The following is a 26,579-nucleotide window of genomic DNA, read 5'->3' as shown; positions in this document are numbered from 1 at the left end:
CACATGTTATCTCCACCACGTTTTATTGGCCAAAGCTAGTCACATGGCTACACCAAGTTCCAGTGGATAGGAAATGTAATACGACTGTGTACCCGAAGGAGGGAGCTAGAATCGTTATAAACAGACTTAATAATGTTGCTTGCTGAAAGTGGAGAGGACTTGAAGGACTTACTGATGAAGATCAAAGACCATTGCCTTCAGTATGGATTATGCCTCAACATAAAGAAAACAAAAATCCTCACAACTGGACCAATAAGCAACACTATGGTAAATGGAGAAAATACTGAAGTTGTCAAGGATTTCATTTTGCTTGGATCCACAATCAACGGCCATGGAAGAAGCAGCAGTCACGAAATCAGATGACGTATTGCATTGGGCAAATCTGCTGGAACAAATTTCTTTAAAGTGTTAAAAAGCAAAGATGTCACTTTAGGGACTAAGGTGTGCCTGATCCAAGCCATGGTGTTTTCAATCACCTCATATGCATGTGAAAGCTGAACAGTGAATAAGGAAGACTGCAGAAGAATTGATGCCTTTGAGTTATGGCGTTGGTGAAGAATATTGAATATACCACGAACTGCCAGAAGAATGAACAAATCTCTCTCGGAAAAAGTACAGCCAGAATGCTCATTAGAAGCGAGGATGGCAAGACTTTGTCTCAAGTACTTTGGACATGTTATCAGGAGAGACCAGTCACTGGAGAAGGACATCATGTTTGGTAAAATGGAGGGTTAGTGAAAAAGGGTAAGACGCACAACAAGATGGATTGACATAGTAGCTGCAACAATGGGCTGAAACGTAGCAATTGTGAGGATGGCACAGGACCAGGCAATGTTTTGTTCTGTTGTACATAGGGTCGCTATGAGTTGGAATCAACTAAATGGCACTTAACAACAACAATGATGTCCACAGTATATATCTTCAATATTATAGATAGGACTTTAGAAACCTAGCTCAATTGAAACAAGTAAGTAGAAATGTATGAGAGAGTTCTTTACATCCTTCTAAGGAAAATGGAAAACGATCTACTCCCTGATACATGGTTGCCTCATTTCTTCATTGTCTTTTCCAGGGACTGAAACAGGGCTGGCTTGTACCTCTAACCCCCTATAATTTCCATCGCACGCCACACTCACTCATACACACACATATAAGCTACTCCCAACAAACATTCAGGGTGCTTTTTATGAAGGTACAATATCACATCTCCATCTTGGTCAATGAGATGGCCATCTCTCAACTCCTTCTAACAGAAATTCTGAAGTGGCCACAATTCCTTGTTCTCGGTTTCCTGTCCTTGAGTGTTCATCATAGACTGTCCAGTGTTTTAAGTCATCGTTCATATTTCATTTTCATAGTTAGGGATGTGAAGGTTTCTTCTTCTAAGGACAAATTACAGTTGGTTAGGGCACCCATCTCTGCCTTCAGCTGACTGATAGAGAAGTTGCCCCTCACTCGCCAGGGTTCAGTAAGCTCTGGTTTCCTCACTTTTCCCAGCTCACCTATGTTAGCCTGCACCAGGCTGGGGCAGAGCGCCCCAAGGCTGCTTGCTGGCACTCTCCTGCCTGGAGTGCTTGTGTCTGGGAGTTCCATCGGGGCCCTAGTGATGTTCTTCAAGGCTCCGAAAGGAATTTACCTCCACACAGGAGAACCTCACTTAGCTAGCAAATTCAGCTATCTGGAGTGTCAGCCAGAAGTCAGAAAGGAACAGAAAAAGATCTTAGAGGACAAGATACAAAAAAAAAAAAAAAGTTGCCATCCTATCATCTGATTCATGGTGACCCCATGTGTGTCAAAGTAGAACTGTGTGCCATACGATTTTCAATGGTCGATTTTTTGGAAGTAGGTCTCCACACCTTTCTTCTGAGGTGCCTCTGGGTGGACCTGAACCTCCAGCCTCTTGGTTAGCAGTTGAGCACGTTGATCATTTGTACCACCTAGGAACTCCTTACTCCACTGTAGTCACCTCCAAGTCCACGCACTGAACTTTAAGTAGACCCTTGCTGGTTTTGAGTCCTGAATTTAGCAACCTTCCTGGTTAACTTAATTTTCTGATTCTTTTTATTTTCTAAATGAGAAGACTGGGACACAAAGAGATTAAAAAATTTGTCTTATGTCTCAAAGCTAATGAGCGGTAGAAGAGGTTCCTATGGCTCTAGACTTAGCTTAATCCACGTTTATGATGGTGGCTGTGAGACAAGCAAAAAGCTTAAACTATATTTGTCTTTTTTGTCTGCCATCAAGTCAATTCTGACTCATGGCGACCGCACGTGACAGAGTAGAACTGCCCGATAGGGTTTCCTAGGCTGTAATCTTTACAGGAACAGATCTCCAGGTCTCTCTCCTGCGGAACTGCTGGGTAGGTTGGAACCGCCAAACTTTTGGTTAGCAGCCAAGCGCTTAACTGTTGTACCACCACTGCTTCTTAAACTATATTTAATGCTCTTTTTGAAAAGGAAGTAGTAGAGAAATATGTAATAATGGTAGGACAAGCCTCCTCAAACTGGCCCACCCCTTTCTTTTAAGATTTTTTTATTTCTAATGTGTGATAATCCCAATTGGCTGGGAAAATCCAGTGAGCGGAGCCTTTGTTTCCTGATTGTGCCAAGGAAACGAAGAGTCACTGGAGTTTTCTTTGCTGAACACCTAGTTTAGCTGGTGCATATGTAGATGCTTATGAAATATTTTTTTGCATAATCAAGATGAAACCCCGACTCGGTCCGTGTCATGATCAGCTTGGTTCTGGTATGCTTGGGTTGGAGGGATGGCCTCAGGAATATCTCAGACTGGGGGCAGGCCTCACCCTCACCACCAAGGACTGTTGCTTCACAAAGGTAATTTCCTGCATGGAGGTCAGTGGTGACCGGCTCGTTGACATTCACCTGTATTTTCCTTTTGTGTTGTGCTTCGCGGTTTCAAAGCAGTGTCACGCCCGTAATCTCCTTTGCTTATCACAATTCTGCCTTTTAGGCAAGGCAGGTATCTGGTGTCGTTTCCATGATTCAGATGTAGTGAGGCTTGAAGTGATTGACCCAAGGTCACACTGCAGTGAGCAGCAGAGCCCGGCTTGGGACTTCTAGTGTAGACCATGCTCTCTGTCACTCCTGTACCACCCCCTGAACACCTGTCCTACCCATGTACTTGCGGAGGGCACCCAGAGGATAATCAAAGGAGTTGCTTGCCCCACTCGAAGAACTTTCTATCTCAGTTAAAAAACGTCCACAGAGAGATGCACAGGGAAGAAGGCTATGCGATAATAGAGACAGAGATGGGAGTGATGTGGCTACAAGCCAAGGAATGCCAAGGGTTGCTGGCTAACACCAGTAGCTAGACTGGAGGCTTGAAACATTCTCCTTGAGAGCCTCCAGAAGGAACCAACCCTGCCAACACCTTAATTTCAGACTTCTGGTTTCCTAAGGTGTGAGAAAATAAATTTCTGTTGTCTTAAGCCAAAAAAAAAAAGGTCCAGATCCACCAAGAAGCAGGAGGAAGAGTAGAAAGGCCTAGTTGCAACATGAACCACTTTGTTCTGAGACAAAAGAGGACTCAAGGTTACGTGAACAAGAGTAAGATCACCTTGGAACCTCAGGCAGTTTGCAAACAAGGCTTTCTTTATCTGCCAGCTGAGGTCAGCAGCCTTCTGGTTCGGAGACACCCCACAGCCCTGCTTCCTGGGTCAAGAGGAGGCTGAGAATTCCCCGTCCGCCAGTGAAAACACAGGCCTTGGGATTGCTGGCCCTGAGACAGGAATTCACCCATGATGTGCAGAGCCTCACCTGCCTACTTGCCCAAGGTGGCTTGGAGAGGGGAAGAGGAGGAGTCTGGGTGCAGGAAGGGGCTGGATGATGACTGTCAGAGTCTCCTTCTGGTACTGTGAGTTCTACATCCTCTGGGTGGTCCCGGACAGACCTGGTCTCAGGCTTGTCTCTGCTGCTGATTAGCTCAGGGTGGGTGTTAAGCCAGTTATAGGAGCCCTGGGTTGTTATTTTTCTCAACCTCACTCATAATTAAAGGGATTCAACTCACAACGATAAGGAACTGCCCTTTGTCACTTGATTTGACTGGCAAATATTAAAAGTCTGATAATATCCAGTTTTGGAGAGGGGTTGGGAATAGGCACCATCACTCAGTTTTGGGGCAGGGGACATTGGTGTAGCGATTCTGGAGGGCATTTCATACTATCTATCAAAATTTATGATGCACATATCCAGCAAGTCCACTGTTAGGATTTGTCTTATAGATTTACTCACCGAAGTGTAAAACACTGGTGAATAAGGGTATCATAATAACAACAGCAAAAAAATCGATCACAAAATCAGCATCTGTCACCACGGGACTGGTGAAATGCACAAGTGTGTATATCCTTGGCAGGCTGGGCCAAGTGTTTAAACAGAATGACGTGGAAGGATGAAATATCTGATACCACTACTAACAGCTGTGTATCACCTGCCATCTCTATTTCCAGGCACTGTTCTCTTCTGGGAAACCCTGGTGGCATAGTAACTAAAGAGCTATGGCTGCTAACCAAACAGTCGGCAGTTCGAATCCACCAGGCACTCCTTGGAAATCCTATGGGGCAGTTCTACTCTGTCCTATAGGGTTGTTATGAGTTGGAATCGACACTATGGCAACGGTTTTGGTTACGGGTTTTTATTCTATGAAGTTTACATGTGTTAACTCATGTAATCTTACAACAATCCTATAAGGTAGGCACTATTTTTATCCCCATTTTACAGATGACAAAGTGGAGGTACAGTGAGGTGAAATAACCTGCTCAAGATATCATGTAGCTAGGCGTTAGGGTAGAATAGATGGGTACAAAGTAACTCTTCTGGTCTCAGAACTTTGCTCATTGCCATAAGTGAAGAGTAAATTGTAGGAAAATGGAATCCCATTTATGCAAAGAAAATCGAATCATATATATGCATATATCTGTGTATGTACATACATGCCCATATTTTCATAATTATTTTTGACAGGATGCACAAGAAAAAAGTGGGAGGCTGGGCTTCGAGGCAGGAAAGAAGACAACGTTTCACCTTTTATGCCTTCTTGTGCTGTTTTGCCTTTTTTTTTTTAAACAAGAAATATTTATCATTTTTGTTTTTTTTTTTTAAATGTTTACACCGGCTAATCCGTTTAGGTGGTAAGACTATATCTGCTTAGGTGGTAAGAGTAGACACCATTAACTCCCCCCCGCCCCAGTATTTAAAAAGCATCTAGTAAATAAATCTTGCTGTTCAATGAAAAAGTTGGACATAGTTCTCTCCAAGAGGCTCTTCCAGTTTAGAAATGCCCTGATCGCATTTGTTGAGCGTGCCCGAGCCCTGTTTCTTATGAAACCACGTTCCTGTCTACAAGGTGCTTAAGAGTTTGAGCAGGTGGTGGTGGACGGAGATAAACATATGGAACAGTTAAAGTGCTGGATCCCACTGTTCTCTGATAGAGGTTGGCTTATGTTGCTTTCTTCCCCACTTCCCTCCCAGCCCCAACTTTCTTCCTCAGTGGAGAGTTGTGTCTGAGTCCAGGGTGGGGAGACCTCTGGGAGGAGTCAGTGATATGCTCCTGGGAGGGTGGATGTATTGGCTGCTCACATCCCAGTGACACCTAGGAGGCTGTGCTTGGACCCCGCGTGGCCTCCAGCCTGGACCGGCTCTTTCTGACATCATGGTTATCACTACCAGCAGCAGTGGGAACTGACACTTATTTCGTGCCAGGTGCAGTGTAATCACCTTATGTGTAAGCACCCCAGGTGGTTACTGTTTCAATCTTACTATTTTCCTGTCATTCTGTAGATGAGAACTCAGATGGGCGCCTTTTCCTGTACCTGAGTTTTCAGTGATGAAAGCAGTATGCCAGCCCCCCACCATGCAGTATGCCTCAGGGGACCAGCATGGTGACTGGAACAGTAATGGAGCTGAGAAAACCCCAAAGGGAAGGAACAACCACAAAGGAAGTAGTTAGCATTCTTGGTCACCTGCCCCAAACTGAAAAAAAAAAAACAACACATACACACACACATAAACTATTTGCTGTGGAGCCAATTTCAACCGATAGCAACCCCTATAGGACAGAGCAGGACTGACCCATAGGGTTTCCAAGGCTGTAATCTTTCTGGAAGCAGACATCTCTTTCTCCCGAGGTGGTTCAAACTGCTGACCTTTCAGTTAGCAGCCAAGTGCTTAACCACTGGGCCACCAGGGCTCCTCCGCTGCCCCAAGCCCCCTGTAATTTTCTGTCCCGTGTTAAAATGTTTGCTTTAATTACAGTTACCAGTTGCCGTCCAGTCTGCTCTGACTCATGGCGAGCCATGTGTGTCAGAGTGCCACTGCGCTCCATAGGATTTTCAGTAGCTGATTTTTCAGAAGGAGATCACCAGGCTTTTCCCTAAAGCACCTGTAGGTGGATTTGAACCTCCAACTTTTCAGTCAGTAGCCGAGCACTTTATCATTTGCACCACCCAGGGACTCCTTGCTTTAATCAAGAGAGGCTGTTCATGCGTCCATTACAGCACTTACTCACTGCTGTCAAGTTGATTCTGACTCACAGTGACCTTATAGGACAGAGTAGAACCGCCCCATAGAGTTTCCAAGGAGTGGCTGGTGGATTTGAGCCACTGACCTTTTGTTTAGCAGTGGACCTCTTAACTTCTGTGCCACCAGGGCTCCCTGTAGCACTTACCTTGTATTGTAACTGCTGTTACCACTTTGTCCTTTACTAGGCTGTGGGTTCGTGGTGGACAAGGTCTTGATTCATCTCTCTTACCCACGTGCCTAGAGACTCCAACTCATAGCAACCTTGTGTGTGTCAGAGTAGAGCTGTGCTCCACAAAGTTTTCAATGGCTGATTTTTTAAAAGTAGATTACCAGGACTTTCTGACGCCAAGAATGTTTCTAACGTGGCTAGGTTTAGTCCTTGTGGGCAAAACAGTTGTCTGAGCACTCAAGAAGCACTGGGAAGCAACTGGGCCAAACAATATATCCCCTTCACTTGCCATCAATTGGAAGAGGGATGAAAAAGAAGAGAAATAAGTGGAATTCTTTTTATCGCACAAGAGTCATATTTGGTAGCAAAATGGCGCCCCTGGGAGGGGTGAGCATATTGGCTACTCACATCTCAGTTTGCTTTAAGCAGATTAATTTGTATGTCTTACTGAACTGAGTTATGATTTAGGAGAGGGCAGATATTAAAGCAAAAGAGATGAAAGGAAAATTCTGTGCAAGTGATGGGCTGACCAGTGGCGGTCAGAGTTCCTGGAGGCTGGAGCACTGGGGGTGCTCCGTGGAGGGGCAGACCTTGGTTTGCTTGTTGACTTCTCCCTGCCTATATGTTCAGTGGGATTCATACTGTGAATCCTGGGGGGCAGCTGGTAGAAACTCTTTTTTGTTTTGGTACAGAACTTGTAAAAGTGAATAAAGCAAATGAGATGGGAATGTGGATGATGCCAGGATTCTATCTGATTAATCAGCCTGTAGAAATGAACGTTGTCCACATAAACCTGAAAACAAGAATAAGCACTTGCAATTCATATTACAATCCGATCTAGAGCGGTGTCCTAAACCTGCAGCATCTAGATAACTCCAGAGTTGAGATTAAAAGTGGAAATTTCCAAGTGCGTCTTCCACGTCAGGCAATCCGTAACAAATTTTCACCAACTGAAGAGAATGTAATGTGGCCTCTGGCACCTGAAATAACAAAGAGCTCAGATGGCAGGTGCTCGATCACTCTTCACATTCTTTGCAAAGCCGCAACCTGTGACTTTGAGGCAGCCCCTTTTGTACTTGGTCAGAGCTACAAGACGTACCGTGTGGCCATCTTGAAAACTTCCATCCAGATATTACCGACCAAATCCAGTTGCTGTTGAGTAGATTTCAACTCATGGCGATCCCATGTATGTCAGAGTAGAACTGTGCTCCATAAGGTTTTCAGTGGCTGACTTTTTTGTAAGTAGATTGCCAGGCCTTTTTTCCAAGGCACCTCTGAGTGGACTCGAACCTCCAACCTTTTCTGTTAGCAGCCAAGCATATTAACCATTTGCACTACCTAAGCCCATTTCCACATCAGAGACTAAGTTAAAAAAGCTTTCTCAGTAAAAATTTATGAGAATGAGGAATCACTCAGAAGTTTTCCAGGAGTTGCTGGAAAAGCAGTTTGGCATTATGGGTGTACATGGCACCCAGATTGCTCTGCAGCATGCTGTGGAGGATGGGAGCCCTTGGCCATGATTTTGAGGAAAGCCGTCTGCAAGAAGGGTAGGCACCTGAGTTGCCCTCTACACTCTGAGTTAGCTTAGGGCCTCCCCAGGTCTAGGAAATGGGGCAGACCTGGGAAACCTCAAGAAGATGAGGGCATCCCATAGCCCCTCTCATATATGATGCCACACTCTTCTTTTGTGTCCACATTTGCCACTCAGCTGATGGAATCTGGAGATACTGGGGTCCCCTTCATGTGCTCTACTCTTTGCAGGGGGCCAGGGTGCTGGGAGTCTGCCTGGGTGATGGACCACCATCCTGCATATCTTTGGTGCCCCAGGCACTAGTCCAAGGCCAGCCCATCAGGGGAGCCCCAACATCTTTTTACCCTGGAGCAACGGTGCTATGTCCTAAGCCCCAGTGTGAGGCTAGAATGAAAACACTCATAAGCCAGATGTCTCTGTGGGATGGTGGCTTTTTTTTTTTTTTTAATAATTTATTTTTTGTGGTTGTTGAGAATATACACAGCAGAACATAGACCAGTCCAACAATTCCTACCTGTACAATTCAGTGACACCAATTACGTTCTTCAAGTTGTACGATTCTCACCCTCCTTTTTGGAATTGTTCTTTCCCCGTTAACATAAACTGACTGCCCCCTAAGCTTCCTATCTAATCTTTCAATTTGCTGTTGTCAATTTGATCTTATACAGATAGTTCTTAAAAGAGCACAATGCTCAAGTCAGACATTCTTTACTAGGGGAGAGTGGCTTTATTGAAATACTTTCTCTCCGCTCTAGAAGAACCAAGAGCTGTGAGAAGAAGTGAACGCAACCTGCTTGGCTAGGAAGACCTGCTGTGGGTAAGGATTGGTTGCTTCAAAGTGGATAAGGGGGGCATTAGGCCTGGCGTGTCCCCAGCTGTGGGAGTGGAAGCCTGGGTGGTTTGGGCAGCTGCTTCCTCTCTGAGCCAACCCTTTACTGGACTGAGAGCATGCCCAGCCCTGGCTCTGCTGGTGTGGTTTCTTGCGAAGCTCAGGGAGGGAGCAGGAAGGTGTTCAGTTTGCATCCAGAACTTTCACCTGAAAAGAACTGGGCACATTGTATGAATCTGTTTTTATAAAACTCCAGAAAATGCAAACTCTTCTATAGTGACAGAAGCAGGTTAAACAATTGCTGGGGCAGGGTGAGTACTGGAGGGCTGGCGGGGGCGGAGGGGGGGGGCGACAAGAGGGAACAGTTACAAAGGTGCATGAGGAAATTTCAAGAGGTAATGTCTTAGTCACCTAGTGCTGCTATAACAGAAATACCACAAGTGGATGGTTTTAACAGAGAGAAGTTTATTCTCTCACAGCCTGGTAGGCTAGAAGTCCGAATTCAGAGCGCCAGCTCCAGGAGAAGGCTTTCTCTCTTGGCCAGCTCTGGAGGAAGGTCCTTGTCATCAGTTTTCCCTTGGTCTGGTTGCATCTTAGCACAGGAACCCTGGATCCAAAGGACACACTCTGCTCCCGGCACTGCTTTTTGGTGGTATGAGGGCCCCATGTCTCACTGCTCGCTTCTCTCTTTTATACCTCAAAAGAGATTGGCTTAAGCCATTGTCTTATCTTGTAGATCTCATAATATAACTGCTGCTAATCCAGGTCATGACATCATAGTGATAGGATTTACTACACATAGCGTAATCACATCAGATGACAAAATGCTGGACAATCATACAATACTGGGAATCATGATCTAGCCAAGTTGACAGATATTTTGGAGGGACACAATTCAATCCGTGACAGGTAATATATACTCATTTTCTTGATTTTGGTGATGGTTTCATGGGTGTAAACACATCAAAACAAGGAGCCCTGGTAGCACAGTGCTTAAGTGCTCGACTGCTAGCCAAAAGGTTGATGGTTCAAACCTACCAGCTGCTCCATAGGAGAAGGATATGTGGCAGTCATGTTCCATAGAGATTTCAGCCTTGGAAACCCTGTGGGACAGCTCTACTCTGACCCATAGGGTTGCTGTGAGTTGGAATCGTCTCAACAGCAGTGGGTTAACGGTTTTAAAGCTGAAGCTGTGACTTGGTATCTACCCCTGATTCTCCTCTACCTCCCTGGCTCACCTTCCTGAGTCTGCCCAGCCCACAGCCTCCTGGAGTGAGGGAGTGATGGGGTGCCCAAGCTGTTTCTTAATAAGTCTCTGCTCAGCCCCAGCGCACTGCATGTTCTAGATCAAGTTATTTATTTCTCCAATTACTATTGAGATGTAATTCATATACCATAAAGTTCACCCTTTTGAAGTGTACGAAGCAGTGATTTTTTTAGTATATCCACTAAGTTGCGCAAACATCACCACTTTCTAATTCCAGAACATTTCCATCACTCCAGAAAGAAACTCCATAGCCTTTTGAGCAATAAAGAATCCTGAGAGGCCAAGAGAAGAAGAGCCCGCTCCCCGTCCACCCTGACAAACCTGGTTTCAGCACAGCGTCGGTGTTTGCATATCATTGACATTTGTTATACACGAGGAGACTAGGTGTTGGGCGTGATTTAGATATTTCCTCCAAGTCTTCTGAACAGGGAGAGAGATTCTTGCTGGTCACTGAATCCCACACAGATTAAACACACCCATCCACCAAGAAAGGAGCATTCTCATTTAATCGAAGCAGTCAGTACTGGCTCTGACCTTTTGAGAATGTCGTTTTGTGGTGGCAGCCCTGTTAGACACAGGCTGCGAAGCTTCATGGGAAAGCAGTAACTAGGATGTCCCTGTCTTTTAGAGCAAATGCAAGACAAATAAGGGCCCACCTCCCACCTTTGAGAGGTAGCTTTGCTTTTTAAAGACAGGAAAGTGAAGAGTGGATCCCAGGTAAGTGTGCTGGGGGCTCCTGAGAGAATTCCAGTGCAGCCTGGGCTGCTAGGGCCCACCTTGACATTCCTTGGCAGTGTGTGTGTGAACAGATGTCAGAGGCCATGGCATAAGGAAGAGCACTGGATTGGGAGTCTAGCGTTCTAGTCTCCGTTCAGTGCCAGCTCACTGCGTGTTCTAGGTTAAGTTATTTAATCTCGCTGGACCTCATTTTCCCATCCACAAAATGATGGTTACGGACTAGATGAGCCTAAGGTTTCTTCCAAAACAAATATGCCATCATCGTCCATGAAAGGCTAACAGTTTGGGTGCAGATTTAATTTTACTCTGATTAAAAGGGCACTTTTTCTGTGACCCGGCTCCTTAGTGCATCTTCAAGAAGTAGTGTGACCTTTTAGATGTTCCCTCTCGAAGGTTTTCCAAACCTTTTCTGGTTTGAAGTAGTAACAGTGTCATAATATTGTCATTTTAAGGACGTTATTAAAATGGCCTCGTTTCTATCCTAAGGGAGGTACCTCACACAAGTCTTGGTCTTCTATTCGGAGAGCCAATTGATAGTTTGTGATTCAGAAATCAAAACACTAAAGGAACATATTAGCTTGGTCTCCTTACGAGAGAGAGGCAGGATAAGCAGTCGAGAATTAGGAATTTCCTACTGCATTTTCCAGTCTGTTTGGAGAGCTTGCAAGCAAAATGTGTTTCCTTTTGTCCTTTTCTGCTCAGCAAATAACGACTTTGACTCTTGGCTGTGAGTAGAGCTGGAACCGCTAATCTTTATTTAAGGCTTTATCTTTTCCAGAGCCAGATCTGCCAAAATTTCTTGCTGTAGCCGTTGACTGGAACCTATGGGGGGTCTCGATTGCCCCTTTCTCTGAGGCTCAGAAGAGAGAGCAGCACCACACCCAAGACAAAGTACCAGGCAGAGTTGGAAGGGCAGCCGGATAACTTTTTTGGGTACTTACTGTTTTCAGGCCTGCCAAGACTGCACTTGAAACCCAGATTATTCAGAAACATAATAGCCCAGCTTCCAGTTAATACAGAATCTCCCTGCTGAGAGTACAGAAGTCATGGGGTAGTTTTCCTGAGAACTGCATTGTACAATATTTGGTAAAATGGTGTCCCAGTGGCAGCTGGCGTCTATGGCTTAACCAGCATGCTAAGTTTGAGGGGAGAACAATGTACTAATCCCAGGCCAAGGAGGTGAAGGGTACTTCAACAGAGTCCAAGTGCTGTCCAAGTGGATGTCTCCAAAAGTGTATCTCATGTGCCGTTAATACAGAGATGAAGCAAGTAGAGACAAGCCTGTACACCCAGAGAGAGAGCGAGTCCTGGTCCAGGCAGAGGGATGTGATTCAGATGAAAACAGCCATAGAAAATGATGAATATTTCTTAAAGAGAAAAAGCCCCAGAATATCTGTGTTGTAGAAGCAGCAGGATTCGCAATCATCTCTCTGGTCAGATGTTAGACCACATCACCTCTCTTTCTCCAAATCTCCTACCTACTCCCTCCGACATCAAGAGAGATGTTTATGCAGACAAGACAGATGTCCTGATTTAGCTTCACAGCCCTCTATGAGCCCAATTGCATCTACTTCTGATTTCTCCCAAATCTCCCTTGCCCAATATGTTAGCTATCTAGTGCTGCTATATCACAAATACTGCAAGTGGATGGCTGTAACAAACAGAAATTTATTTTCTCACAGTGTAGGAGGCTAGAAGTCTGAATTCAGGGTGCCAGCTCTAGGGGAAGGCTTTCTCTCTTTGTTGACTCTGGAGGAATGTCCTTCTCTCTTCTGAGCTTCTGCTCTTGGGCAGTCTTCACGTGGCTTGGCATCTCTCTTCCTCTATCTCTGCTTCTTTGGCTTGCTTGTTTAATCTCTTTTATATCTCAAAAGAGACTGATTTAAGACACACCCTACACTAATCCCGTCTCATTAATGTAACAAAGACAACCCATTCCCAAAAGACATTATAACCACAGGCATAGCAGCTAGGATTTACAACACATGTTTTTGGGGAACACAATTTAATCCATAACGTTCCACCCCTTGGCCTCCCAAAATTTATATCCTTGCCACATGCAAAACACATTTATCCCATCACATCATTCCAAAAGTCCTCAATCAACTCCAAGTGCAAAATATCATCTTTTGAATCCTCTAAATCAAATACAGGTGAAACTTTAGGTAAATTTCATCCTGGGGCAAAATTCCTCTTCATCTGTGAACCTGTGAAAGCTAGATTACAAGTTATCTGTTTCCAAAGTACAATGGTACAAGACACACAAGGTAGACATTTCCATTACAAATGGGAGAAATTGAAGGGAAAGATGGGATAATAGGCACCAGCCAAGTCCAAAACCCAAAAGAACAATTTATGTTAGTTTTCAAGGCTTGGAAATAATCCTGTTCTCTGAAACCATCTGGGCAATGGTACTGCCCTTCAGATTCTGGGTGTTGGCCATGTCCTGTGAATTCTGGTGGAGGCTCCTAGGCTCTAGGCTTCAGCTTTGCCTTCCAGGCCCACAGGGATGCAACTCTGCTCCCTTGGCTTTGGGCGACCCCATTCTCCTAGTCCATCTGAGTGGTGACCTCATCACCTCAACCCTGGCCGGCCCTGCACTTCTGCCCCTTGGGCATGGCAGCCCCATGCCCCTGGCACACCTTAATGGCAGTTCAGAACCAGGTTTGTAAAACCCTAACTCTTTGGCACCTAGAAGGCAGTGGCCTGACCCTTCGAGGTGCAGGAGAATGTGGCCCAACACTTTGAAACCTTGAAGTCCCTGCTTCCCGTGCTCCTTCCAACAGTTCTGCTGATCTCTGAACTTCTTCAGGGATAGTCTTTTCTTTTCTTGGAGGTCAACAGACATATCTCCTTTAGCCTGTTTCCTGCCTGTAGAATTCCAAAAGGCAGACAGTTTTCTTTCCTTTCATCCTGTCTCTGACCTCTTCAGTCTAAGCTGATGGATTTTCTACTGTGGTAGTTGGTTAGATCCATCAGTCACAGGCTTAATCTCTTTAACAAAAGATTGTGTGGTCACATCCATGGTGAACATTCTAGGACACATGTCCTTAGTCTGTACTATAGAGTTTTCCAAATCTTTAAGTTCTGTTTTCATTTTGCCCAGTTCATCCTTAAGTCCATCTCTTTCCTCTCTCATTTTACTGTAAGTGGCAAAGAGAAACCAAGCAGCCTCTGTAAGATCTTGCTTAGAAATCTCATCAGCCAGATATCCAAGTTCATTACTTAGAAGTTCTACCTTCCATCAAACATTTGAACATAATTCAGATAAGTTCTTCGCCACTGCATAAAAAGCATCGCCCTTCCTTCATTGTCCAATCACACATTTATCGTTTTCTTTTAAAGCCTCACCAGAAGCACATTTAACATCCACATTTCTAGCAGCACTCTGTTTCTGGCACCATATGTATTCCCTAAGATGATAGAGACTTTCTCTATAGCTCTCCTCACTTCCTTCTGAGCCCTCACCAGAATTGCCTTTGATGTCCATAATTCTACCAAAATTTCTTCAAGGAAACCTAGGCTTTTTCTATTAGGCACCTTAAAACTCTTCCCGCCTCCACCCATTACCCAGTTCCAAAACCACTTACACATTTTAGGTATCTGTAAAAGCAACACCCCACTCTTCCAGAACCAAATCCTGTCTTAGTTATCTAAACCGACTGCTGTCGAGTCGATTCTGACTCATAGCGACCCTATAGGACAGAGCAGAACTGCCCCCACAGGATTTCCAAAGCTGTGATCTTTACAGAAGCAGACTGCCACGTTGTTCTCCCATGGAGTGGCTGGTGGGTTCGAACTGTCAACCTTTCGGTTAGCAGCTGAGTGCTTTAACCACTGGGCAACCAAGTGCTGCTATAAAAGGAATGCCACAAGTGAATGGCTTTAACAAACAGAAATTTATTTTCTCACGGTTTAGGAGGCTGTCTTTGTTGCTGTTAGGTGCTGGAGAGTCAGTTCTGACTCATAGCAGCCCTATGTAAAACAGAACAAACACTGCCTGGCCCTGCACCGTCCTCACAATCATTGCTGTGTTGAGCCCATTGTTTCAGCCACTGTGTCAGTCCGTCTCGTTGAGGGTCTTCCTCTTTTTTGCTGACCCTCTACTTTACTAAGCATGATGTCCTTCTCCAGGGACTGATACTCCTGATAACATGTCCAAAGTATGTGAGACAAAGTCTCACCATCCTCACTTCTAAGGAGCATTCCAAGACAGATTTGCTCATTCTTCTGGCAGTCCATGGTATATTCAATATTCTTTGACAATGCCATAATTCAAAGGCATCAATTCTTCTTCAGTCTTCCTTGTTCATTGTCCAGCTTTCGACTGCATGTGAGGTGATTGAAAATACCACGGCATGGGTCAGGCGCACCTTAGTCCTCAAAGTGACAGCCTTGCTTTTCAACACTTTAAAGAGGTCTTTTGCAGCACATTTGCCCAACGCACTGCGTCACCTGCTTCTTCCGTCAGAGTTGATTGTGGATCCAAGTAAAATGAAACCCTTGACAACTTCAATCCTTTCTCTGTTTATCATGATGTTGCTTATTGATCCAGTTGTGAGGATTTTTATTTTCTTTATGTTGAGGAGCAATCCATATTGAAGGCTGTAGTCTTTGATCTTCATCAGTAGGTGCTTCAAGTCCTCTTCACTTTCAGCAAGCAAGGCTGTGTCATGTGCATGTCACAGGTCATTAACACATCGTCTTCTAGTCCGGGCAGAAAAGATCACTGCCTAGAAAATCCTATGGGACAGTGGGTTCACCATGAGTCAAAATAGACCCGATGGCACCTAAAAACAACAACAACAGTACTATTTTTACCAAAATGTATCTGATATATAGTTCTGCAACTACAGATGTCCCCCTGAGCATCTTTCTCTGTCAGCACCTTACTCTCCCTTGTCCCTTTAAAAGCTGCAGTCTTCCTTTATGCAAATGAATTAGCATTAGTTAACTGATCCCTGGTTGATGGGCATGGAGTTCTGTCCAGCTTTCCTGTATTACAAATGATGCTGAAATAACTATTATACACAATTTGTGCATATTGTGCACAGTTGGGTATTCCTGTGCAGTACTTACAAGAGGAATTGCTGGGTAAAAGCCGATGTACATATTAAGTTTTAATAAGTATTGCCAAATATATCCCCCCAAAATGATGGGGCCCACTCAGAGCTTCATCACTATTAAACAAACCCTTTGCTGCCGAGTCGATTCCGACTTCTATTGACCCTACAGAACAGAGTAGAACTGCCTCCTGTCTCTCCTGCAGTTTCCCCTGTTATTAACATTTGGTATTTGTTACAGGGGATGAGAACTGGGTTGGGTGGGTTACAGGGGATGAATCAATATTGATAAATTATTATTAACGAAAGCTCATAGTTTACATTAGGGTTTCCTGTGTGTGTTGTAGGGTTGTAAGAGTTTTGACAAATGCATGATATCACGTGTCCACCCTTTCAGTAGCATACAGAATAGATTCACTGCCCTAAAAATGCCCTGTGTTCAGGGGGAACCACTGATCTTTCACCGTCTCTATAGTTTTGCTTTTTCCAGAATGTCATGTAGTTGGAATGATCCAGTACGTAGCTGTCCCAGACTGGCTTCTTTCACTTAGCCATCCCTGTTTAAGGTTCCTGCATGTCTTTTCCTAGCACTAAAAAGCACTACACTGGGTTTTTAACCCATCTTTTTTAAATCTTGGAGCTAAGTATTTTTGAAGAGACACATTTATCTTTTGGTGATACACTTTCAGTTCCTTTTTATACGTTTGTTATTTCACATGGGAATACAAAGACTTGTACTTGAGATAGGCATTTCTTAATAGGCTTTTATATCTGATTCACGTGTTCAGGTTTTCGGAAACCTGAAACCAAAGTCCAATCCCTTTCCAACATTTTTTCCAATATTCCGTTCAGAGCCAATTTGTTTACTGGACTCTTGCCCGCAGGCTCTTGAATCTGAACATATCCGGTTTTTTTTTTTCTTTTTCTTTTCAGGGCTCCATGGAATAGCAGATTCCCAAGGCCACATATCTTAATAGGGGGCAGGGCTGAGGAAGCTTCTTGAAGCTGGTTTTAAGCTAAGCTCCTGTCGGCACGGGCTTCCCGCGGCAGGCACTGGAGCGAGCGCACATGTCCTCACCCAGATGGCCTGCCAGCCTGGACACCTGGCTGAGGAGGATGCCTCCTGTGTCTGCATTAGTGCTGCTCCCGTGATGGCCGTGGGCGTCTCGGCGGTGCTCGTGCCCGCCCTCCTCCAGGCATGCCAGGAGCTGGAGATGGGCTTGGCCAGGGAACCTTTCCACAGCAACTCCAGGCAATCAACTGCTTATGCCAAGGGTGGGTAGATTATCCTTCCTTGGAAGGTCACCATGATGGGATGCCCCTATTTTCAAAACCAAATTAGGAATAAGATGATCATCTCTGGGGAAAATGGCACGATGTGCTGAGCGCCCTCAGCCTTGCCTCTCTTCCTCCCGGCTTCGAGGACATACCCTTGCGACATAACTTTACGCCTCCTGAGAGCACAGGAATCCCTGCATTCCCCCCTCCCCCAACACACACACCTTTCCTCCAGCTTGTTCTAGGGAACGACCCTGGTATCAGTCATTTACACATTAGTATGAACTTTAGGTACTGGCTTTAATCTATAAAATGAGGGTTAAGAAGTGAGCTTTGTTGTTAGCTGCCATCAAGTTCATCCCGACTTTTGGTGGTCCCATGCCTGCAGAGCACAACGACTCCATAGGGTTTTCGAGGCTGTGACCTTTCAGAAGTAAGTTGCCGGGGCTTTCTTCCGAGGCGCCTCTCAGTGGGTTCACACTGCCAACCTTTGGATTAGCAGTCAAGCATTTAACCATCTGTGCCACCCAGGAAACCAAAATGAATTTTAAGTGTTGTTTTTAGGTGCTGTGGAGTCTATTTTGACTCATAGCGACCCCATTTGACAGAGTAGAACTGCCCCATAGAGTTTTCTAGGCTGTAACCTTTACAGGAACAGATTGCCAGGTCTTTCTCCTGTGGAGCCGCTGTGTGGGTTGGAACTGCCTACCTTTCGGTTAGCAGCCAGGTGCTTAACCATTGCACCACCAGAGCTCCTCTTCGAGCTCTAGGTAGGGGCTTTAAACGGGCGAATCCTTTTTACTTGCTGAAAACTCTCCATGGGTATGACCCTTTCCTGGGAGCTGAGATATTTAGACACAGCAGGATGTGGACTAATAGTGTCTTCCTCTGGAATCGAGTGATTCTGGAAACTTCACCGTCACCCAACCACCAACACTGCAGTGTCCACTTTCAAAAATATTTGTATCTTTTGTAAGCTTTTTAAATTTAATCTGTATAATATATACATACAAGCTTTCAAAATTTTTCAAATGGATAGTGAGTGGAAATACTCAAAGACTAAAAAAAACAAAGGGAATCTAAAGTGTTAAGACAGGCAGGCAAGGGGTAATGAAGATTTAACTTGTGGGACTGTCACCCTCAAGCTACAGTAATTCTCTGGAAGGAACACAGGGACACAGTGGAGTTCCATTCATTCTGGCCTGTTTGCAGGCTGACATCTGCATGGTGACAAGTTATTGACAGGCTATGTATGCAAAGAGCTGAAAATGTATAAATCCAAAGGCCAGCCCGAGGGAAGCCTTGTTAAATTATAACTTTGTCCAGAGGCTCTTTCTAGAATTGTTAACCAAGGGGCGTGATGTAGGCACCAGCGGTCATTTCTAGACCTAGGACTCCTGACAACTACACAAGATCCTCGGTTCACCATGTTACCAGATGGTCTTCCCCTTACCTGTGACCAGCCATCCTCAGATGCCCCCAGGGCTTGGTTCAGGGAAAGAACCGGCTGACTCACCTCAAACCTATATGGACATCAACAGCACCCTCACATCAGTACCAAAATGAGAGGCAGCTCAGATTGGTGTCTAATTTGGGGGTATCATGAAAGACCCTATTGAATCAAAACAAGCTTTTTTTTTTTCTTCCTATTCTGGCCCTTGCTAGAAAGCTGGAGATTTCTACTTGAAGAATCTTGGACTCCTCACTCTGAAGAGACCTTAGGATTTTTCCAGTCAGCCCCCATCCACTGCAGACAGGAAAACTAGACCAGCACTTTAAGCCAATGACGGGAAGGTGTTGCTTCCAGGCCATGCAATGTTGCAGGCTCCTAGAAAGGCAGGGCCAACCCTGGGGGACCTCTTTTGTGTGCACCATGTTCCAGATTAGTTTAATGACAAACCTTGAAAGTTATTTCTTTCAAAGGCACAGGGAGCAAAGTTTTAAGGAGATAAAATAGAGAATAGTAATTTTTCTGAGTTGGAAGAACTTTGGAGATGAACAGTTCCTGCCGCTCATTGACAGAGGAAGATACTGACGTCTAGAGTAGTTCTTGGGGTCATCCATCCAAGAGCACCGAGCTCTAAGGCAGACTTACAGTGGGTTGGGTTGGGCTGCAGGGGATTGTTGAAGGTTCTGCATGGGTGAACCAAGACCTGGAGGGAAAAGGAAGAGAGATGGGATTCTGCCAATGGGAGCCAGAGTCTCTGAGATACTTGGAAGAAAATGTGAATGGCGGCAACGGGTCACTGCAGACTTTTACACATCAGTACCTCAGTGGGCAGGTACCAACGTGATATTTACTTCTAATGCTGTTGGCCTGTCCTGTCCTTCCTGAGGCAGTGATATTGGGAGTTCTGTAAAATACTACACCCTGCAGAACACATCTCAGTGAGTCCTGGCGTAGAGACATTCTTGTGGAAATTGGGAAAACGTGAAGACCTCGTAAAATGGGCCAGAGTTGGGTCTACCAGGAAACTGCGACAGGCACCTGTTTTGGCACAGCAGCCTCTTTCCTGTCAGTCCCCTGACTTGTAATGCAAGAATTGAGTGTCAAGAGCTGCATAGTGACTCCTCTGCCACCTGGGTCTAGCAGGATTGCCCCTGAAAGATGGAAAATGGAGTAGACAGGGGCCACGGTCTCTGTCCCCAGGCAGCAGGCAGATCCTGCTATTAGGGTGGCATTATCAGTGATTTAGGGACAATGGGACATGGCCAGTATGACTCATGTGACAGAAGTGCCCTTGTATTAGTTTTCTGCTCTGTCTCTTGCTAGGCCACCCACTCTGAACCCACAACTTCTTTTCTGTTGCCCTTAACTCAAGACCTACTCAGTAATCTGAATTTTAGGCCAACTGGGTTTCTTTAGAAGACTGCTTTCTGGCTCTCCCCAGGAGCCCACCTTCCTGAGAGGCCTGCTGATGGCAGACTCCCTTGTAGTTGTAGGGGGAGGGAGGAGGGAAAGGGCAGAAGGCCACAGGCAAGGCTGCCAGACCCCTATGGTGAGTTGGCTGAATGCTACACATTTGGGGCTGTGGATCTGACAACACTACCCATTGCTCCCAAAGAGAATGCAAAATGTCCTAGAAGTTGGCCTCCTGCCCCCCACAAACATAGTTATTCCAAATGTCACCTTGGCATTTTCTTCTTAAATAAACTCTGTCTTGTTCATATCACAAGAAAACTGGAAATACGGAGTTAGGAACTTTTGTGTTTATTTCTCAGTCCTCTGATTGACTTGCTGGGCAACATGTTGAACTGTTAAATTTTTTTCATGGATAAATGTGAACATAGGCCTTGAGATTTTTACCTATTGAGTGCTGGAGTCCTGTGGTTTGAGTTGAAGAAAAGAAGTTGGACTTCTACATTGTGTGTGTGGTGGGCATGTGTTTACAGGAAAAGCATATGAGGTAAAGAGTAGCTAATATTAATTACTTGTGAAGAGCCAAATGAATTTTTTTTTTCCTTTTAAATCACAGATGTTTTATAAGGTTAGGAGATATTCTGAGAACACTGCCACCAGAAACTAAGGTGTGGGCAAGGTTTGCATAGAAGAGCTGCATTCGACTGGTAATTCAAGAAAGTAACAACGATAGAAAGGAATGCCCTGAATTTAGAAAGGAGCCCTGGTGATGCAGTGGTTCAGTGCTTGGCTGCTAATTGAAAGGTCAACGGTTCGAACCCACCAGCTGCTCAGTGGGAGAAATATGTGGCTATCTGCTTCCGTAAAGATTACAGCCTAGAAATCCTATGGGTCGGTTGTACTACAGGGTTGTTATGAGTCGGAACTGACTGGATGGCAACAGGTTTGGCTTTGGTTTGATTGGATTTAGAGAGAGGCGCCGCCTGGTGGAACACGTGAGGGATTTGTATGCTTTAGTTCTCCATGAAGTTCTTGTGAAACACACAAGAGAGAAGCAGAGATCACTCCATTTCGAAAACAGAGAAAAGAAGACATAGAAGGTGACATTGACACAGTAGTTCTGGGTCAGAGGTGAGGTTTGAATCCAAGGTTTCTTACGTAGAGACAACAAATAAGTTTTCTTCTTTCTCTGTCTCAAAAGCACCTTGGAGAGAAGCCAGTGATTTCCCTGGGCAGTCAACTCTGAGTGAGGAGGGAAAGGAAGAGGGCCGGGGAGGGGGAGGAGGAGAGGAAGAACCAAGCTCATTAAATATCTGTCTCAAAGCCAAGAAAGTCTTTGTATGTGGCATGGTGGCCTAAGGAAAGAGTCGGGTGGGTGTCGGGGCCTCTTCCTTGAGAAGATGCTTCTGCTGGCATCCAAACCAACACTGGCTACCCAGAGCGTGTCCTCGGGTTTGCCTGGATCAAGATCTACACAGCACAGTTTTCATCTTAACAAATGATTTCTGTGGCCTGGACGGGGACGGGGACGGGGACGGGGAGGGGACATATCAACTGGAATACTCTGATAGATATATTCATTTGGAATTTACTTCACAGAATTTATATTAGGAAGAACAAATTTTTTTCTAAGAAAAACCCATTGCTGTCGAGTTGACTCCGACTCATAGCGACCCCGTAGGACCGAGTAGAACCACCTCCTAGAGTTTCAAGGCTGTAATCTTTATGGCAGCAGACTGCCACATCTTTCTCCTGCATCGGCTTGTGGGTTCGAACCTTCAAAGAAATATTAGAAGAGAGATTTTGAGGTTAACAGTGTATCTTTATTGTGTGTGCATGAAAAAAGACACCTACGATCCACTATGGATATTTAACTGTGGATATTTATAGTCAAGCAAAACAGACTGGGTACCAGAGAGACACAGAGTTGGTGTGGGCCACCGTTCATTCGGAAAGACTGGGTTTTCTGTGTTGCATCCTAGGGAACCTTCTGGGTTCCCAACGTGTGGGATATGGTTCCTATATGTTTGGTTGGTACCAGCTGCCGTTGAGTCTAACACAGGTTAACCCCATGTGTGTCAGAGTAAAACTGTGGTCAATAGGATTTTCTTTTTTTATAGTTTATTTTTTGCTGTTGAAAATATCGTAGCAGAACACACACCAATTCAACAGTTTCCACTTGTACAATTCAGTGACATTGATGATGTTCCTTGAGGCATGCAAGCATTCTCACCCTCCTTTTCCAGACTGTTCCTTCTCATTAACATAAACTCACTGCCCCCTACGGTTCCTATCTAATCTTTGAGTTGTGCAGATAGATAGATGTTAATTAAAAGAGCATAATGCTCAAGGCAGACATTCTTTACTCGTTAAGCTAAACTATTGTTTGGTTTTAGGAAGACTTCAGGGGATGTTTTGGTAGAAGGTTTAATCTTTAAAGATTATCTCAGGGCAATACACGGTTGTCAGTGACTGGTTTTTCAGAAGTAGATTGCCAGGCCTTTCTTCTGAGGTACCTCTGAGTGGACTCGAACCTCCAACCTTTTGGTTAGTAGCCTAGTGAGTTAACCTGCGCCACCCAGGGACTCACCTGGACGGTAGGGAGTTGGTAACTCTCCTCGTGGCACTGTTAGGTGCCATGCAGTATTTTTCGGCAGAGAGGGTGTTGGAGGGAGCCTGATGACAGTTCAGAAGCATATTTTATACTGCGTAGGGTTGCCAAATACCTCAGTGAACCCAAAGTCCAGCCCTCGGTTCTTCATTAAACCACCTACCGAGGGATTCTACAATTTCCCCTTCAACTCACTCACACACATCTCTCTGTGGAAAACACTAGGCTTTTCACTGTCATAATCGATGTTGGGGGATACAAATTAGAACTACCTTTCTGAAGAGCAATTCACCAATGTGTATCTGTAAAAGAGATATCAAATCCCACTTCTCTGACACCAAATGTATGTGGAAAATATCAAATCCCATTTCTCACTTCTCTGACACCAAACTGTGTTGCTCAGTCCAAGCCAGTTTACTATTGGTTCTGCTCCACTTCTGTTCTGACACCACCCACACTCCCTTCTCTGACCCTAACCACTGCACGCCCTGATCCTAGAACTGCCTGCAGAAGGTTTTCAAGGCTGAGACCTTTTGGAAGCAGACTGCCAGGTCTTTCTTTGGAGATACCTCCAGGTGGGTTTGAACCGCCAACCTTTTTGTTAGTAGTCTAGTGCTTAACTGATTGTGCCAAGTGGGGACTCCACATATGTACATCCAGCTGGCTAAAAAGAAGCATTTCCTATTCCAGCCATGAAACAGTGGTGTCTTAGTCATCTAGTGGTGCGATAACAGAAATACCGCAGGTGGATGGCGTCAACAAAGAGAAATTTATTCTCTCATAGTCCAGTAGGCCAGAAGTCTGATTATTGGGCATCGGCTCCAGGGAAAGGCTTTCTCTCTCTGTCGGCTCTGGAGGAAGAAGGTCCTTGTCATCAGTCTCCCATTCACCTGGGAGCATCTCAGCTCAGGAACCTCAGGTCCAAAGGACGCGCTCTGCTCCCAGCACTACTTTCTTGGTGATATGAGTTCTCTAGCTCTCTGCTGCTTCCCTTTCCTTTTTACCTCTTGAGAGATAAAAGGTGGTGCAGGCCACACCCCAGGGAAATATTGGATCAGGGATGTGACCTGGGTAAGAGTGGTGTTACAATCCTACCCTAATCCTTTTAAAAATAAAATTATAATCACAAAAATGGAGGACAACCATAGGATACTGGGAATTGTGGCCTAACCAAATTGATACACTCATTTTTGGGAGGACATAATTCAATCCACAACAAGTGGTGTACCAAGACAGGACCATTTGCCCTTCAGAAAACAAATAGCCTGTTCTTATCATAGCATGTTCAAAGTGCCCATGCTGGGCTGTTAGCTAATTATTTGTCATGGCGTTGCCACCCACAACTAATCCCATTTTATGAATGAAGTGGTAGCAGAGAGGTGAAAATACTGGTATGACCTCACAAAGCTGAACAGCACTTGAACCCAAGTTTCCTCCTACTAACTTGTTAGGAAACTGTTCCTTTTAAACCATGAGTCATAGCCATCAGGGACCTCTGTTAAATTTGTGGTGGCTTTGTAGATTATATGGTTTCTGTTGCAACTACTCAATTCTGCCTTCGTACCATAGTCAGTACACAAACAAATGAGTGTGGCTGTGTTGCAATAAAACTTTATTTATAAAAACAGGCAGGATTTGGCCCCCAGGTTATAGTTTGCTGACCCCTGCTGTAGAAGGTTGTCTCTTCTCTGTTCTTGATGTTGAGGTGGAAAGTCAGCTTGGCTATAAGAAATTTTCAGTTTGAGAACTGAGCAGGCCCCACGATTGGGTGTGGGCTAATGTGTAAATTATGTCCATGGCTGGGAAGACCGGCTAGTTAGGATGAAGTTGGGAAATTGATTTCCAGGTAATAGACTATGCGTACCTTAACATGAGCCAGTCAGTCCATGAATACAGGCCTGTGGTCACCAGAGAGACATGGGAAAAGGAAGACATTGTGGAAAAGTCGGGGCATTTGAAGCCCCTAAGGTAACCAGCGCTGGGTGAGTTCTGCACTACTGAAGGGCAGAGTGGCATCATCTTCCTGCACATACAGAACGTTCCATTACACACAGTCGACGCTAGATTCCACAGGCTTTCCCATGTCTCACATCTGAACGTGGACCATAGTTAGGATGATTGTGTTACCCCAAGCTCCCTGCTCACACCATGGCCCACAGCAATGAACTGTTTTATTGGCTGCAGAGAGCCAGGAGCAATTGTCCCATTTGCTATGAAGTTTTAACACTGGCAGCTTAGAAAGTGTTACTAGCGATGCCACGACTGATTGCTTTCTCCAGAGAGGAACATGTTGTTGTTGTTGTTAGGTGCCATCAAGTCGGGGTTTTTTTTGGACTCGTAGTGACCCCATGTGACAGAATAGAACTGTCCCATAGGCTGTAATCTTTACGGGAACAGATCACTGGGTCTTGCTCCACAGAGCCCCTAGGGGGGTTCAAACCGCCAGCCTTTCAGTTAGCAGCCCAGCGTTTAACTATTGCACCACCAGGGCTCCTTGAGAAAAACCTGAGAAAAAAAAGATCCTACAAGCTAACTGCCAACACGATCAGCTTACCCCCTGTGACTCCCAGGGAGGAATACGCATATTCTCCAAAGGCAGTGTTAGGTACAAACTGGGCTGGAATGTGAGATCTTTGTCATCATGGTCAGGTAAGTTTATTTCAGTTTTGCTGTTTTAAGAGCCAAGTGCTGTTTGTCCTTCTTTCGACAGAGGCTTGGGGGCACAGGGCGAAGCTGGACCAAGGACTGAAAAAGTTTTTCAGCGGTCTTTGGGGAATGGTAGAAGATACTGGGAAATTCTAAAGAACTCTAGGGAAGAATTTTAGTGATTTCTTCATAGCTTAAACTGTAAAGAAAGAAGTGGAGGGTTTAATCATTCTGCTTAGAAGAAAACAGACCAATTTGAGGCAAATTTAATGTATTAGGACTGGAACGAGGGACATAAATAAAGAGCAAATAATTTTTCAAGTCAGCTCTGAACTCTCCTTCTGTTATAATTCTTTTTATATTGTACATAATAATAGCAAATGCTTGTATAGCACTAACATGGTGCCATGGGTGGTGCAAATGGTTAATGGGCTTGGCTGCCAGCCAGGAGGCTGGAGGTTTGAGTCCATCCAGAGGCACTTCAGAAGACAAGCCTGGTGATCTACTTCTTAAGTTCTTCTCTAATACACATGGGCTCGCTATGACTCAGAATTGACTTGATGGCAACTGGTTGGTTGTGCCAGGCTGGATACTGTACATATGCCAGCTTATGTAATTATTTAGTACCCTTGCAGGCCCCTGGCGGGCACAAATGGTTTGCACTAGACGACTAACCTAAAGGAAACCCTGCTGGAGCAGTGGTTAAGAGCTACAGCTGCTAACTAAAAAGGTTGGGAGTTCCAATTCACCAGGTGCTTCTTGGAAACCCTGTGGGCCAGTTCTACTCTGTTCTATAGGGTTCCTATAAGTCAGAATCGACTTGACGGTAACAGGTAACTGACCTAAAGGTTGACGGTTCAAAGCCACGCAGCAGCACTGAAAAAGAAACCCAGCAGCACTGCAGAAGAAAGCCCTGGCAATCTGCCTCCATAAAGATTACAGCCAACAAAACCCTGTGGAGCAGTTCTACCCTGTAACACGTTGGGTCGCCATAAGTCGGGATAGACTCAACGGCAACTAACAACAATACAAGGTGGCTAGTATTATATAT

The 26,579-nt window shown here is 45.0% G+C and overlaps 1 protein-coding gene across 6 annotated transcripts in view; it reads left to right on the top strand.

Annotated features, from left to right (window-relative positions):
- FOXN3 (forkhead box N3) overlaps positions 1-26,579 on the top strand; it is a 466,036-nt gene that overhangs the window by 144,435 nt on the left and 295,022 nt on the right. The window contains exon 3 of one of the 6 annotated variants that reach the window (XM_049898927.1): positions 8,992-9,053. The exons of 4 other annotated variants lie outside the window; for them this stretch is intronic. The gene's annotated coding sequence lies outside the window, so the exon portion shown is untranslated. Of the gene's footprint in view, positions 1-8,991; positions 9,054-25,254; positions 25,532-26,579 lie in introns of those variants that run through there. One more of the 6 variants, XM_049898934.1, reaches the window with a different exon arrangement.

Source organism: Elephas maximus, chromosome 10, assembly GCF_024166365.1.
Source record: "Elephas maximus indicus isolate mEleMax1 chromosome 10, mEleMax1 primary haplotype, whole genome shotgun sequence".
Taxonomy (NCBI): Eukaryota; Metazoa; Chordata; class Mammalia; order Proboscidea; family Elephantidae; genus Elephas; species Elephas maximus.
The sequence above is the reverse complement of the archived record's forward strand: the minus strand, read 5'-3'. Positions and strand labels throughout refer to the sequence as shown.